We start from the raw sequence: 17,165 nt of genomic DNA on the forward strand, positions 1-17,165 counted from the left end.
GATGGCTGTACGCAAGCCAGTTGAAAGCAAAGTGCCTCGAGCAGAGAGGAGCTATATATTTGTGTGAAAATTGCATTTTAGTGCCCTAAAATGCGTCACAATAACCCCTGATGCGTGGTACTTGGCAGGGGTGTCAAGCTAAATATTGGGGAGCATGGCTAAAAGTTATTTTAAAAAACGCTATTTACATATAAAAAATATAGCGCTATCTCAATAACTCGTAGCCATGCTTCACAGCAGCCACGCTGTTGTATATATATGTATATAGAGAAAACTCTAATCACTAGTATATGCTGTAGACCTTTGTACTCTCTACCATTCCTATGTGACTCTTTGGTATATCCATTTGTATCACTTCCTTGAGTGGCTTTACTATTTGTGCATTTGCAATTTTTCTTTCTGTTTGTATCTCCTCCTTGTGTGACTTTACATCTTGTACATTTGCAATTTTTTCTGTTTGTATCTTTTAGATAGCACATGTAATCCTAAGTCCTTATGTTTTGCAACGGGTTCTTATGTAAAGCGCTCTGACACCTTCGGGTAAAGTTCGTGCTATAGAAAATCGCATTAAATAAATAAATAAATAAATAAAATAGCTCTCACATAGGTGTGACCTATTGCCGTTGCCAGTGTTTGTTTATGCTGCAAGCAGACTTGTCCTCGGCCTACCCGGGCTTTCATTGGGTCACCTGTTCTTTATGAGAAGGTGACATCCTCATAGACTTTTCAACCCTCGAGACCCTCCCTCTCCATCTGGATGCGAAAGTGAGACCTGCCATGCAATGAATAAAGAAGAAAAGTAGAAAGCATATTTCGCAAAAGTCACAGTCTACATGTTTTTAATCAACACTTGCCTAATTGTCTTCTTTCACTGGCAGCACTAAATTAAAAGTTGAACTTGTTGAAGCAGGTGTTTAATTGACATCACTACCTCCAGGTTTGGGGTTTGTTTATGTTTTTGTGCGCTCCTTTCTCTTGATCTGCTGTACATTCAAAGATGGCCGCTTGATTCACGTGGTCCGCTTTCTCTTTCTACTTTGTGACCAGGGTGACTGTTTATGCCTCAGTCACGTGACCAGCATCCAATCGGGTGGCGGAGCGGAGAATTTCGAACCGAGCCTGTGGTACCGGAGCTCTACGGGCCAGAGAGGCCGGTTAAGAGCCTGCGTTTGTGGGAGAGGAGGGGCGGACAGGCCGGTGAGTAGAGTGGAGGTGGAGCGCAGTGATGCACGGGACGGGGGACGGGAGGGAGGAGTGTAGGGGCTTTAAACCAATCTGCGGCTGAGCCCTGTGAGCCTTTCTCGCAGGTCGAGGCCCTGCCTGCCGGTACCGGGCTCTGCACTCACCGCCTGTGGCCCTCCGGGTTGAGGAGCAGCTGCCCTGGGCCGGTAATATGACCCCCGCGTTGAAGCGCGTCCCGAGTGACGGTGAGGCGAGCTTGACTCTGAGAGTTGCAGAATCATGCTTATTACACCTGCTTTGTAAATGTGGACTCCACCTGGTGGCATACAGATCTCAGACCCACCCAACCCGCAAGCAATAAACCTCAGACTCGTCATAGACAACAAGCAGGACGTGTACACCCAAGTGGCACCAGGCAGCACCATGAAAATGGGCACCCAGGCCCTCCTCCCTTGCAGACCAGACTATGAGGCAGTCTGTTCTCAGGAATAACTAACCATATCATAAGACTTCAAACCATAAAGAACTCAGCTGCCAGACCAGTCCTTAATCTCCAATGCCAAACCCATAACACACTCCACTTTAAGCAGCTCTACTGACTCCTAATACACTTTGTGTGCTTCACACTTTAAGCTCCTCACCCACGCCTACAAAGTGCTCCAAAACATAGGCCTTACCTATTTGAACAACTGCATCCAATTCCACCTATCTCTCATACATGTGCTCTACCCGCTCTCACTAGCACACACCCCATCATACACAAATGCAGATCAGGCTTTGCCTTCCCATACATGGCTCCTAAAGCATGTAACAACCTTTCACAACACATCAGAGCCTCCTTCTCCCTTCTTGAGTTCCACTATGAGCGCAAAATTGGTTCTTCAAGGAAGCCTACCAGGGCCAGTCTCATTCATCTGCTACAGTGCCAGAATACTCTTGCGGGTGATTAGCGTGCTTTAAAAATGCAGCTGACATAATATCTGTTTATCAATCTCTCCATCCTCTTGGCTGCTCTTCGGCCACCCATTCATGCCTCCTTCCACCCATTCTTGAATCCATCCACCCATGAATCCTTCTGTCACCCTTCCGTTCTGTCTTTCTTTCTCTCCATCCCACTATCTCTCATCATTACATTCATCATCCTTCTCTCCAGCCTACATTCCATTTTTCCTTCTCTCCATCATTCCATACACCTTTCATCTGTCCTTTCATCCACCCATCCTTCTCCCCCTCCTTTCTTTAATGCCTTCTTTTCACATTTTTCTCCTACACACAGCTCCACCCTGTTATTCTCTTTCAGTGGTATTGATAATCTTACGTATGATGATCAGCATCTCTGATCTTAGTCAAAGGACTATAAACTACATTTTAAAACTTATGCTCCCTATACTACTCAGTGAGACACCTGATCTTAGTTTTGCTGACTTTTCTGTCTTTGTTCCCTTTACTTATCAGTCAAGGATCATTGAGGCAGCCCTAGAACACAATTAAAAGTGCTTTCTATTTAGATTTGCTGTTCCAAGTATGCACAGATGAGTGCTGAAATATTCAGCTTTAGGTGGCTGCTTATTTTTGTACCGTCTGGGACATCGAAATAATGAGCAGGCAACCCTAACCATAGGATTGGAAGTATGTTGCAAGATCAGCATATTATTTATTTCCTCCACCCTCGATCCCTGATTAATGTCATAATAGCAATAGTTTAACTAATATCTTAAACCCTACGCCGCCGTCAATAATATGCTGAGTTACTTCAAGTGTCTGGAAATGCACCATGCATTCAGAGAACTCACTTCTCATTCTCGCACTTCACTTTCATGCTCACCCTGCACTCACAGCGATCACAATGCAATCACACTGATAACCATGCACTCACATCGTTCACCCTCTCACCCTGCACTCACAGTGATCACTCTGCAATTACAATGCACTTGCGTTGTTCACCCTGTACCTCAGCCTGCAGTCACACTACTCATCTGCACTCATGTGACACCTCATTCACCTGCCCCCTCACTGCTCAATTTGCAACTCGCTCAAACAAGCCCATCATTAACCATGCATTCATTCATCCCACTCTGCACTTATATCCACACCTAAAATTAATATGGCCACCTCACTCACCCTGCAGTCACTCCACTTTCCCTACTCTCATACTGTTGCATCGCTCACCGTGCACTCACATGGGCACTCTTCTCATCCACAGAGTGCAGAGGGTTAATGTGCCTGCTACAAAGAATATGTACTATGCAGATCACAGAACTGAGTGTGAGTAAACTATGCGTAGCACTATAAAAAAATGTTTGTCAGAAAGTTCCTACAGAGAGATGAGGTGCATTGTTGCTGCCACTGCAACTTTAACCACCCACCCATTGCCTTGCCTTGCCTGTGCGGCCAATGACAATACCTATGCAACTACCAACCATAACACTGTACAAGTGTGACTATTTCAAGCTCCCAAAGCTATAAGAATGGCATGGATGTCAGGAGTTTATCGTTTTTAATGTATATTGAATTAATAAACAGCTGTTCTGCTCATCTCTAAATTACACAGACAGAGCCACCATGTGGCAGACGGTCATAGTGCCTGTGTGCACAATTAGGTGCCAGTGCGGAGCACTGGAAACCACCTGCTCTAATTAAGCACTGGTGCTGAGGTAACAGGGGAGAGGGACATTTGTTCAAGAAGGTGTGAAAGAACAAAGTAGAGATGTGAAAGATGAATGGGGACTGGAGAGGTGTAAGATACAAATAGACAACAATTTGAATGGAGAGACTTGAGGTGAATGAGAAGTGCAGATGGGCACGGGAGGTGACGGGGCCAGAGAGGCCATGAGATAAATGTGAGAAACTGTTAGAGATGAGGGCAGTGAAAATACAGAATGGCAAGAGGTGATTAAGGGTGAAGTGAGAAGTTGAATGGGGAGAGTTCAGAAGTTGTAAAAAGGGGTGAAAGAAAATGCCGGCAATATGAGAGAGGGATACAGGGTTGGGAGAGGAGAGAGGGATGGAAGGGAGGGGGTGAGAGGAAAGTGGCATGGGTAAATTGCTTAACTCTGCACAAGACCGCCAGGGTTTTAGGGACCCCTGCTGCTCCCGGCCAGGACCAGGTGAGCTTCTAATGTGGCAGCGCGTATTCCTGCGGAATGGAAGGTCCATCACAATGGTTGTCTTGAGAACTTTGTGATGTTAATTGCTGTATTTTGGTTATAAACTGGTGCTGATGGGGTGAAATCTATCCTCTGTGTTATTGTGTGAAAAAAATGTCAAAATAATGAAGCAATTCTATCCCAAAATAACGTGGCATCACATAACATTATTTACATTTTCCTCTCACACAATTTAGTCAAGCCTTTCATGTAATTTGGTCCTCACCTGCCTCGTAATTCCAGAAGCCCTGCCTACAGGTTTAGAAATGTTCAACAGGAGGGGGTCCTTACGACTGAAAATGTTGACAGGGGGGGGGTCTCGGCACCCAAAAGTTTGAAGACCTCTGCTCTAGACCAATCTACTGGAATTTCTTGAGCAGCATAAGCATGTCCCTTGACCATTTAGAACTATCAACTTGGGTTTCCACTTTGTGCTCTTGGATTTTGTGCTGTGATGTTAGAAGTGTAGCAGAGCAGACTGAACTTGCGTGGCATTTTTCTTGGCACCCGGCTTAGGTTTACATTTAGATCATCATAAAATGTTGCAGCCCAAGTTAGCTTCTGCTGCCTCGTTTTCAGGATATCACATTTCAGAAATGAGATCTAGCACACATGAGCTAGAGGCAGGAATGAATCCATGGTTCAACGGACTCTCTTCTGGCACTATCACTTCCATTGTCCTTGCTATGTTTTAGCCCCTGCAGCTTCTGTATGTGCACAATAAAAGATGTTTAATTTACACTCCCTATAAATATTGATCGTGTGGACTGATGATTGTATGGTAGTGGTCTGATCACTTAAACCAGATGCTCTGTATTCAGGCGTATGAAGACTACTTGTAAAGTATAAAAACAAAATAAAAAAAATACCCAGAAATAATTTAGAATTTCTGTTGATGACCTGATATTTTTTGTAGAAGATTACATCTGCTATGCTGCAGTTAAAAGAATCGTGAATGATTAAAGCTTGCTGGGTGTTTTGTTATTGTTGCCCACTTGTGTTTTCGTCTGATTTGCTCGACAGAAAAGTGGTGTGAATTGGGTACAGAAGTACTCTATAGATTGAAAGGTGTTGTCGAAGAGTGCAGTTTGGGGTTGATCCCAGGACACTGTTAGACCTGTGTGAAAAGCCAGCAGTGGGGTTCCAGTGCTTTCTATGTACTTCACTCATTTCTGCATAATACTCAATGCCTCTGGAAATATTTGATGCTGCAGCGTTTTTCGCATTACTATAGATTTGCCACATAATCCATCACCTGATGCATAATCTGCAGATTTTAATCCAAAAAATTGTATCTAACTGTTACTAAAAATGCTGCGACACATGTTACTGTGCAGTGGAAGGCCCTTTGCAAAGGTTGACTGGTCACCTTTCTTTTGCTTATAGCTATAGTGGAGAAGTGTGGCTCAATTATTAGAGCGGCAGACCCTGATGCAGAGGTCTAGCCCGGGACCAGGGTTCAATTCCCCGCCTCGGCGGGTCTTGGGCTCAAAAAAAATTCCACTGACCTGATATTTCTCGCCTCGGTGCCTATTCCAATCATGGAGTCCCACTCTGCAACTCTGGGCAATAGCTTGCTTATTCTCCACAACGGCCCCCACAACGCTAAGGATGCCTGGCCTCCACCTTGGGGGTGCCCAGGAGTGGACGCCTCACAGAGAAAGCCAGGATGGGTTCCACAGCTGTATTCGTACAAGCGCCTTGAGACCCTTGTGGGTGAGTAGTGCGCTATACAAGTATCAATTTACAATTTACAGTTGGGTGTTAAAATGGTACTAATGAGATGCAACCAGTGCCCAGACAGTGTATAAATGTCAAAATAATGAAGTAATCACAAAATGTGCCTCATTGTGCTGCACAAGTGACATTTTTCTTGCCTCATAATTTCCTCAACCCTGCTTTATAATTTTGCCGCCCTCTGCTGTATAATTCTGGTGACCCTGATAATACTTAACATGCTTAATGGAGATGTATCTCCTTTAATGTGGCGTTACTCTTCATCCTAGAAGATGGTTTGGTAAGCGGTTCTGAATGTTCCTACTCTACATGGGACCCTATATGTATGTATCAGAAGTCCTCTTTGTCATCAAGGGAGTTTGGTACTGAATTGCCATTTTGTGAGATGTCCCTGGCTTTAGATTAATTTAGAATTATTTAGTTACATATTGTATTTATTACTTCTGTTATCTATTTTTTTTATTCACTTCTGATCATCTTCTTCCATTTGTGATCTAGGTTGATACATTTGTTTCTGAATCTATTTTCCCTAAGGCAAAGTGGATTGTACATGCAAGGACAGAATAAAATAATTGGGATTGTATAGGTTTTTCTCTGAGCACAGAAAGTGTCAATTTGGTGGTTGACATGAGGCAATAGTTGCCTCTCTGTCCATTTTTAGGTTTGGCGTAATAGCACAGCTGTCTGTTTGACCTATTGTTATCTGTTCTTAAATATATAATGTAGGGTGAACCTTGATTCCTCCCAGGAGAGTGTTTCTCTCTCCTCATGCTGTTGGCTATTTGGTGTATCATTCATCATCACAAGAAAGCTTACAATTCAATGCAAGAGGGACTATTTTACTTCTTAAAAGTACACTAAATCGTCACTTGTTGAATGACTTAACTCAAACCTGCATTGTACATAGAAACAAAGTTGTTTTTTTGGAGGTTTTCACTGCATCAGTTTTTTTCTAATATTTTAGTGCACCAAATGCTAGACAAACCTATTGGCGTCGCCTGTGCTAGTTTATGTGTTGGAAATAATTAGTAAATTAAAAAAATAAACAGGCGTACATTATTAACACTGTTTAGGCCTCAAAGAATCTACGTGCCCACTCACTAAGGCTTGTCCTATTTTATCAGGGCGAGCAATATTTAGTGCCTGTTCTGGCAGGTGTTCTGTTCACTCAGAAAGTAAAGGAGCAATAAAGATACCTTTAAATCTTGTTTTTATCTTTTCACATTTGCTATTTTTTCAGAAGTCAGTTTACATCTTCTTACAAATACTTTTTTCTCGTGCTGTTAAGAGTGTGAAATGAAAGGCTTTAGAGTGTTAGGTATTTTTCTAACACACATTGAATTAGCTAATAAGTGAACTGTACAAACCTTTCAAATTATATTTGAGTAGTTATTAAACAGTCATTTTTTTTGTAATTCTATGTAATGATCGAATATTTTAATAGGATGAAAACAAATCGGTACACTTTACTTAGTGGTGTGTCAATGATAATTGTTTGCTGAAACCCAATTTTCACAAATGATTGTTTATACACTATATAGTTTTCAGTAAAACCTCAATTTAGTGGAAACGTTTTTGGCCGTTTCAATGGGAAATTTAAATGAGTGTGCTGCTACATCATGTTTTAGTAATATATGTACAAAATCCTTTTTGAGGTCACAAACGGCCAAAATATCGGTTTGTTTACGACCGCGACTGGAACAGAGTAATCGCAGTGTTTTCCAACACTTCTCGTGGATGTTGATGCATTCGAGGTATTTTGTGTAAAAGTCATGCCTCCATAGTATTCTGTGGACAGAATTCCTGAAACCTTTTAAAAGTTATAATTTGAATTGTGTCTCTTTAAGTTTTGTTTTGATCCGGGCCAGGATGTCCTTTTGACCTGCATGCAAATGTGAAGGGAATTGGGTATTTGGATTTTAGTCATGTGTATCTTTTTGGCCTCTGCCAGTGGCATGGAGTGAGGTTTGTCTCTAATAAAGCTGCGTTACTGGGCTACACCCTTCTTCTGGAAGGGTCGATAATCGTTGTGCTGGTTTATGCTACTCTATGCGGATCCCGGTGCGCAGTTACTTGTGTTTTTGGGCGTGGTTTAATTTAAAGAAAAGGACACTGGAGGTAGATGGAATGTCTCCCATGGAAGCCAGTAGGGAAATGGTGGGGAGCATGTATGATTGTGGTGTTTTCTCGACAAAAATCAGGGTTATCATCTGAACTTTTTGCCTGGCCTGATGGATGTAACACTAATGAATTCGATGTGTTTCCACAGACAGGGGTCATGTAATTGGATTTTCTAGGAGTTTTCGATGATTTTGCTGCCATCATGGCCATCACTGACTCTTTGTTGAGGAATCTGGCTCCTGATACTGAGCATTCGCCTTGTTTTTTGGAATGGTACAGACTGAGGTGATGGAGACTTACTTAGTCCACCAAAAGTTGGACTTGGGTGAGCAGCCCTGGGTGCCTGCTTTAATGCACCGGCCGATGGGCCCGCTCTGCTCCCACATCATATTGTACTCCCCCTGGGGACGGCCAGCCTTACCCCGAGAGAAGAACAGCAGTGGGGGCCCTGGGCCCCCTGCGGATACCCAGATGACGAATTCTAGAGCGGACTCCCAGTCGACATAGAATGGCCCTCCTAAAGGCTGGTGGTGGTGGCCGGTAAGGAAATGTGATAGAGAGTGGGATGAATGTGGTGTTACATTGAAGTCTTGTGTTCACTACATGCATTGCTGGTTCTAGGGTTTGTTTGGTGGGTAGGTAGTCTGCAGAAACTGCCTTGGTTCTATTCTATTCTGTTTGTGGTACATTTTTAGACAATAATATTTGACTATATTCTTTTTTCATTAGTAGTAGTGGTAGTCCTTATAATTTGGAGGTGTCCGGTCCTTTTGGGAGCAGGTGCTGTGTTGGATCCCTCTGGGACCCTGCCGCTGAGTCTTTGTCCAGTCAGGCACCTCTCTCCCGCCTGTGGTCGCTACATCACCTTTTAGGGGCACACTCAGTCAGAGTAAATAATAACTAAGTGGAAGTGTCAACTCTGCCTATCCTCTAATCCGAGACACAGCAGCTTAAAGGCAGGAAATTGCAGCGAATTGCACTTCATTACAAAATTAAACTTAAAAACATTTACTGCTTTGCAGGGGGAGCAGTGCTTTTTCCATGCCCTTCGCCTTTCTTGCTGGCGACGGACGGGGAAAAAGCACCGCTCCCCCTGCAAAGCAGTATATTTATTTATTTTTATTTATAAAGTTTTATATAGCGCGAACTTGATCCCGAAGGATATCAGAGCGCTTTACAATTTGAGGCAAAGGTAACACATCAGAACATTAGTCTAACATGGGGAATCTAATGGGCACTGAACATATTCTCATCACAGGTCCAAGCTTGCCTTATGGTATCCACTCTGTCACCAGCAGCAAAATATATAATACAATTTAACTTCAACAGTGTTTGAAACAACTGAATATTTGAATTGAGGACTGGAAATGTTCCCATGCGATACATCAGGTGTTATATTGTCAGCATTCATTTTTATTAATCAGCGATAGAATAATAGTTAGTGCGATTCATGTAACCACCTCAGCACAGCGCATTGACAGATATTATAGGTGAGGCGTGCATGTATCTACTTTGCTTACTGAACTTTTCATGCTGGTATCCCTCTCAAAAAACTTAAAAACAACAAAAAAGGGAGTATGCATTACATTTTACATATAAAAAAATGTAAGTACACAACATGGATGCGACCAATATTTCCCCATTGATAGCGGGCGGGATAATTATTTGTTCCAGTTTATAAGATAACATAAAAAGTAGAGCACCAAAAATAAACGAGTAAAAAGACCGATCTGTAAAGAACTGAACTTGAGCAGTCTACTATTGACATGCTGAAGTGTAGGGATGCTGAAGATTGCACTAAAACGTGCTTTGGGTTTGATGCACGCTCTAAATAAAAGTACAGAAATAGCACTAGTGGCCGGATCCGTAAATATAGTTCTGCCCGGGCCGCAGCCGTTCTCCTGTCCACGAATACCAAGAAACCTACTTTCAAATGATTCCCTTATAGATGTGAAACGTGCTGCGGGTTGGAACGAACGTTGCCCGTTCACCTACATGAGGAGTATAAAAAAAGTATTCTTTACCCGGCAAAGCAAAAAATGCAGTCCTTATAAATAACGCTGGCTTGATGCCAGCTAACAACCACTATATAACTCCAAACAACGTACACTCACTATGAATGTGTAAACATTTAAAACGTATTCCACCAAGTATTGATCTGCCAGAGAAGAAAGTAATTTTGCACGTTGGCGCCACCAATTTATGCAAAGTGTATATCCGACAAATAATTCGTTTTCTTTCCCAAAACCGCCGTGGCATGCTTTCCCCCTCTCGGTCTGAAAGATGTTTGCAACTTCTCTTCAGAATTTAAAAGGATGCGAAGAGCCCTTCCCGTACTGAATATTAAACGTTAACCAGTTTCATAAAAAACACCATTCTTTTGGTACAGGTTCAGTAAACTTATCCGAGAAGAGGCGGGCGGAAAGGCAGCCTTTCTGTCGAGAAAGAGATGAGGCATCTTATTAACGGTTAAACAAAATTTGAAATGGAAAGCAATGAGTAACACAATGAATGAAATATATAAAGAGAATAAACAGCGCAATGTCCTAAAGTTCAGTATAACCCTGACCAGCTGTCAGCGAGTAGGGCACGCTTCAGAGAGGCCAGGGGGCTGAAGCGTGGCTGTCTGTGCACCTGTACCCTCGATCCCTACCACACTGTGAGCCCGAAGGCCAAGGGAAAGTGCGCAGCCGGGACCCAGGCCAGGCAGGCAAGGCTTCCCAGGGAGAGGCTACTGGGATATACGAGTGGGAGTTTCAGGAGCGAGTCCCACGGCAGGGGCTGCTGGTTGGGTGCGGAGAAGGCGAGACAGGGACACCGGAGGCAGCAGACTAGCATCGGTCGCGGTGGAGGGGGGCTCTCAGCGCCTGCGGGCTGTCACAGCTACGATTAGTGCCTCTGGGCTGTCAAAGTGGCAATCGGAGAACTGACTGCCCGAGCCGCCCACTCACCGATCAGCAGCAGGTGAGAGGAACAAGCCTGACTCGACTCTCCCACAACTTGAAGTATTTCCTTCCGCAGCTCGCTACTCAGAACGGCCAACGTGAAGCGAACCATCCTCCCAATTCGGACCTGCGCCAGCGGATCCCGTTACTAAAAAAAAAAAAGAAAGCAGCCCGGGCTGGGCGGAAGTCAGGCAGCCCTCCTCGAGACAGAGGCGGGGCCTGACCAGAAGCAGGAAGTCGAGCGCGTCCAGAGCTTCCCAGGAGGCAGGCTGCAATGGCTGGCGCAAGGCTCCGGAGCAGAGAGAGGAGAGCCCTGCGTGCAGCCGGCGTCCGCCCAGGAAGCCAAGGAGCAGAGTGCCAGTGTCCCTGTGCCCATTGACGCCGGAGGGAGCAGCCCCGGAGCGGGACCTGGCTGGGCACGTTGTCTCCCCGGAAGAGTCCTGCGGAGGAGAAGTCCCGGTGAGTGGGGCTCTGTGCTTGCGTTTCTGGGGACAGGAGGTACTCGGGGCATGTTGAGGGCTGCTGGGGCCATTGTATTAGGAGTCCCCAGTGTGGAACTCCCAACGATAGTGCCGGCATCTCTCCAGAGCCCACGAGGCTGCCCAGGGGCACTGGCTCGAAAGCGAAACTGACGACGCACACGCAGCAAGTAGCTAGGAGCGCGCTCCCGCGGTGAAATCTGGAAACGAAAAGCGCGTGGCACATTGCTGTCCACTTTCCTAAATACGGGTAGCATTAGGTCTGAAGCAGACACCATCAATGCTCACGCATTGAGGGTTAGGTCTGCTCGACCTAATTAAGCAGACACCATCAATGCTCACGCATTGAGGGTTAGGTCTGCTCGACCTAAAAAATGAAATGTCTGTCAGAAAGGTGTTAGATGAGAGATGAGGTGCGTTGTTGGTGAGTGGTAGTGAGGGAATTCATGGAGAAGGAGGATACAGGGGAGGGGAAGGGGGTGCCAAAAAAGGCAGTTGCATTGTTTGCGATCAGTGCTAGGGCCAACCCTGGCTGGAAGTGTTAAACCCCCCAATTTTGGGTTTAGTTGCGCCCCTGGTGTGCTGGCAGGGTCAAAGAGGTTGCTAAAAAAAATAAAAAGCCTAAGTGTTATGTGATTTCAGAGTCATGCAGGTGTGTACAAAATAATGCAATAACAGCTTAATTCGATAATAAATGCATGTTAAAGTAACTGGTGATAAATGCACTCTTTTAGGTTATGAAACCTCAGTTAGCGACTACCATTACTGCAGATGTCTGTGTGTTAAAGCTGAGCAACACATAATTGAACTATAGCTGGTGCAGAGGAATAGCGACCTTTGCATTTATAGTCTGTGCATCTGCAATCATACGGTTTTAGCATTTTGTGCATGGTTATGGATTTCCCGCATTTTCCACATAATTCATCATCTGCTAATTTGCAGATTTTAAATAAACTTGTTACTAGCTCAAAGGTCAAAAGTTACTAATAAAAATGCAGCAACACATGATACCTCGCAGTGCAAGGCCCTTTCTGACGGTTGACTGGTCACCTTTCTGTTGCTTATTGTTATATGTAGGTGTTAATGTGATACTTATGAGGGGCAATAAAAGTCGGGACAGTGTTAACAAGTGTAAAAATTATAAAAATAAAAATGCAGTATTGCTATCACAAAATATGCAGCATTAGCAACATAATTGCCTTTTCTTGCTGCAGAACTCAGTCAACCCTGCCGTATAATTTGGCCCTCTCCTGCCGCATAATTCAAGTCGCCCTGTTTATATTGCTCCGAGGTCCTAGCCTGTGGCAGAAAACACTGTGAATATGCACGTTATTATTTTAAAACAGTTTTTACCTACTCTTAACTAGGCTGCTGCAAAATGATGCAGAGATTGAGATAAAACAAGTTTTAACAAAATATACTTTTTAGTAATAAGTAAATCAAACTGTATCTAATGCAGACATTTTTGCAATTGTCTCCGCTATTCCAGATCTCAGCTGAAAACACCATGACATTACATCTCAAAAAGAATAAATCTTTGCCACCATGAAGCTTTAATGATATATAAAGAAGCGGTTCTGTCGGGAAAAAGTCAATTGCTTTGTTCAACCAAATCAATGTATCCACAACATTCAATTCCTGTGAAGAACACATACAATGTTAGGTTTTTAAGTTCAATTTTGTATGGAAGGGCAATTCCTTGCCATTTCCTGCCTTTATTGGCCTCCTTGCTGGTGCCCTCTACATCGGTTCATCACACTGCTGTCTAGATATTCGATTCTACTTGTGATGTTTAAACATTTTTCTGCCGGAAAATTTCTGTATTCCCCCATCCTCGCTCTACTTCTGTTTATTTACCACTGCCAAATATAAATTGAGTTTTGCCTCACAGCAGGACACTCGTACAAACATTCTTACTCAACAGGCGTTCAGTGTCAGACAAGCAGACATTCTTTTACACCTAAACAAACACACGTAGAACATGCGACAGTTCCCCGGACTGTTCACACATTTGAAACAGGGAAAGGTTCACAAAACTTGGGTGGGTTTAAACACCACCAGAAGGGAAAGGAATATTAGTGACTCAAAGAAATAGCCGGAAAAGTAACCCTGCGCTTGTCTTTTCAGATTGCAGCCAATGGGTCACTTTGATTCTACAAATTATGGGTTGCATAAAAAGGTAAACTTCTGAGGTCACCTCTGTCGACCTTCACAAGGTAAGAGTGATGTTTTCTTTACAGAGAATCTTTCTAAAAGGCAGAGGAACACCCTGATAACCATACAAAAAGAAACCATTAATAAAAATAAGCTGAAAAAAAATAGATTGCTATGAGGTCTTACACAGTGCATAAGTGCGCCGTGCAAATTCTTATGACCTAGTGTTCTTGCACTTTGCTGTCAAGAGGTCTCAGTTGAGAGTCTTATCTCTGGAGTCATGACGTTTTAGCTAATAGCAGTTTGGACTCTGCAAATCTGCTATGATGCAGGCATTTTCAGAGCCTGAGGCAAAATTACATTTGTCATGGTATTTTCCATAATAACCAGGCGTTTTCAGGACATTTGTTGCAGTTTTGTACCCCTTCCTGGTCATTCGGGACAGGGCTGTCAAGAAGCTGCCTGCAGAGCCTTAATGTAGATTCGGCCCATTAAACCCTGATTATTGCTGAGTACTACTATCCCAGCTCTAGTCAAGGAGGCCATTATTGTAGCCTCCACCAGGGCCTATGGTATCTATTCATGCACTGACCATGTGGCGGTTTTCCCCTAAAAGAAAGTTTCCCATGATGAGTTGCCTGAGTTCAGTGGTTGTGGGCCAGATTTACAGCTCACAAATCTTAACTTAAAAAAACCCTGCTAATGTTTCGCTGTTGTGAGAATTAGTTGTCAACTAACACCACAGGGTTAAACTGGTTGTCAAAGATACTAAATCCCAACTTTCAGATATTTTAGTGATGGGGGTGCCCGAATCACCAAAAATATTGCTGGGGGTGGGGCTTGGCCCCAAAAAGTTTGAAGACCTCTGTTTTAGACACTCCGTTGTGAATCCGATACCTCTATATAACACTCAGGGCCCATGCGTACCTCTGTACCACATCCGATGGTCCAAGCGATACCCTTCTCACACCGAGGGACGAAACGTACCTCTTATCCACGCCCAAAGGTCCAGGCGACCCCTTACTACTTCCCAGGGACGAAGTGTACTCTGTGTCCCCAAAACAATAGTAGTCGCCTTCACCATCTCTAGTGTGCTGACTATGGAAAAAGAAAAAAATAATCTACGCGTGACTTAGTTTGCCATATGCCACCTACTAAGGAGCAGAAGTAGTCTCTTACCCTCTGGCGGCAGCCTCTGGACCGCCCTCCGCCCTGTGGATTTAGCAGAAATTGTAATCAAACATGGCGTCTGCTTACCAGTCCTTTTTCGGGCAGGTGTCTGTGTCCTTGTCCTTTGGCAGCAGTCTGGCTTGATAAACCAATCTCTCCTGGCTGGTTAGACAAAATGTTGCTCGGATATGAATTTACCTTAAAGAAATAAAAAGATGAGGCGTTTAGCAAAACGGAAACAAGTTGGTTTAATTAAACGCAGTGGCCGAAAGAGTCTTGACGGAATGCATCTGAGGAAAGTTTCTTGATGTAAAAGGTTTTGTCTGGTTTTATACACATCTTGCAAAGTACCAGAAACTGATTTCTGCACGCTCCAAAAGGCATTACAGTTGTAAATTAACACGGTTGGACATCTTGATCGGGGCACAGGTGGCTTTCGATCTTGGGGAGAGCTAGTGTGGGCCAGTATGTATGTGTCCAGATGTCCGACATGAGGAATGCCTGAACACGATTTAAGTGTGTATGTTGTATCCCGATTGGCTAAATTTTTCGATCTACATGTGGCCTCTAGCTTTGTGGTATGTTTGGGGCACGCAAGCCTTTGGGGAAACTTGCTTTATTGGGGCCAATTGGCACAGACTTGTGTTTGGTGCAACTGTCTGTGGGATCGATCAAGGTATTCCGTGGGTGTGCGTTTATCTTTAGGTTAAGAGAGACCCCACCTGTGACCTGTTATTCGCTAGGCGTGGGTGCGGGTCGCAGGGCATGTCTGACCACATATCTCTAACTTGGGGTTAATGGGGAAGGCCATCTTGGGTAAATCCGACATCAATTGTCGAGCTGAGGAAAGGGAATACTCCTTATATTTGTCAGTTTATGATTTGAGTTCACGCATCGAATACTGAATATTATATAAACACTTACCACTAGGCAACCTCCATTACACATTTGCACAGATGCCTCTCCACGCTTGGAGAAATCTACTCTCATACGTGCTATGGTGAGTCAGATTTTATCAGGGCAAGTTATTTTTAGGGCCTCTTGGCCCAATATGGTGAGCTGACAAAGAACAGGTATTCTTTTCACTCAGAAAGTAAATGAGCAATAGAGATCCCTTTAAAACGTGTTTTTATCTTGTCACATTTGCTCTGCGTTCAGAGACCGGTCAAATGTTAGCTTACGTCTTCTTACAGTTCGCTGATTATTTTATCGTAGAGGTTGATGTTTACTTTTCTTTCTCGGACTATAAAGTTAGGGGATTTTTTAAAGTGGGAGACGATCTAGCCTTATGGCTAGAGCAGTCGACCTCGAAGCTGGGGAGCCAGGTTTGAGTCTCTGCAGTGACGCTTAACATCCTGTGATTCTGGGGAAATCACGTTATCTCCCCACGCCTAACAAAAATGAATGTGTTCTTCTGTAACAAAACTGGTGCTCATGTAAAGCGCTCTGATACCCGATGCCTTAGGTCTAGTTCGTGCTTTAAAAAAAATTAATAATAATCTGTCTGACAATAGTGATGTACAAAGAGTGTGAATAAAAAAGCTGTAGGGTGTCGTTTTTTCCCTAGCTCAATGCAATTGTGCACCTACAATGCTTGGGTGAGTCCCCCTGGGCACCATCTAGACCCAACACTGGGTTTGATATGATATTCGACCAATTTTCAAAAGAACTAATCAAGCCAAATGAATGGTTTAAATTCCACAGTTATGTTTTGACTGTTACATGGATTTTAACAATAAATCCATGGTGAACTCCTGGCAATCATCAGTCAGTGATAGTTGTCTGTATACAATATTCAGATATGGTTTATACGTTCCAATGCATTTCGGGCACAACGCCCTTCATTAGGGAACAATGATACAAGGTTAAAGTAAAATACAATGAGGAAAACATCCTAAAAATATGAATGTATTTTTTTTTTTTTTTTAGTGAACATGAGCACTCCATGCCAAAGTCGGGATTATCCAGTGGTCTCATGCGTGAAACTATCAAATGGATGATGAGATTGAGCTTGTGGCCGGGTTCATAAGAAATAATAGAACGTGGTAAATGCAAAGTCTAAAAACACAGATGGTGACTTCCTAAATGGTCTGAGTAACCAGACCACCTCGTTGTGAAAAAGTTCATAGCAAACGAACGTTTTATCAGTAAAATTGCTTGTTAGTAGAAAAGGTTGTGGTCATTTCAATGGAAAATCTTCTGTTTGTATATGACAGTGTGCTATCACATCA

At 43.6% G+C, this 17,165-nt stretch overlaps 1 protein-coding gene across 2 annotated transcripts in view; it reads left to right on the forward strand.

Annotated features, from left to right (window-relative positions):
• The first annotated feature begins 1,083 nt into the window (after positions 1 to 1,083).
• Positions 1,084 to 17,165, forward strand: part of SGO1 (shugoshin 1) — a 211,246-nt gene continuing 195,164 nt past the window's right edge. The window contains exons 1-2 of one of the 2 annotated variants that reach the window (XM_086942164.1): positions 1,101 to 1,197; positions 13,738 to 13,826. The gene's annotated coding sequence lies outside the window, so the exon portion shown is untranslated. Of the gene's footprint in view, positions 1,198 to 13,737; positions 13,827 to 17,165 lie in introns of both variants that reach the window. The other variant, XM_086942163.1, reaches the window with a different exon arrangement.

This window comes from Lissotriton vulgaris, chromosome 10 (genome assembly GCF_964263255.1).
Source record: "Lissotriton vulgaris chromosome 10, aLisVul1.2, whole genome shotgun sequence".
Taxonomy (NCBI): Eukaryota; Metazoa; Chordata; class Amphibia; order Caudata; family Salamandridae; genus Lissotriton; species Lissotriton vulgaris.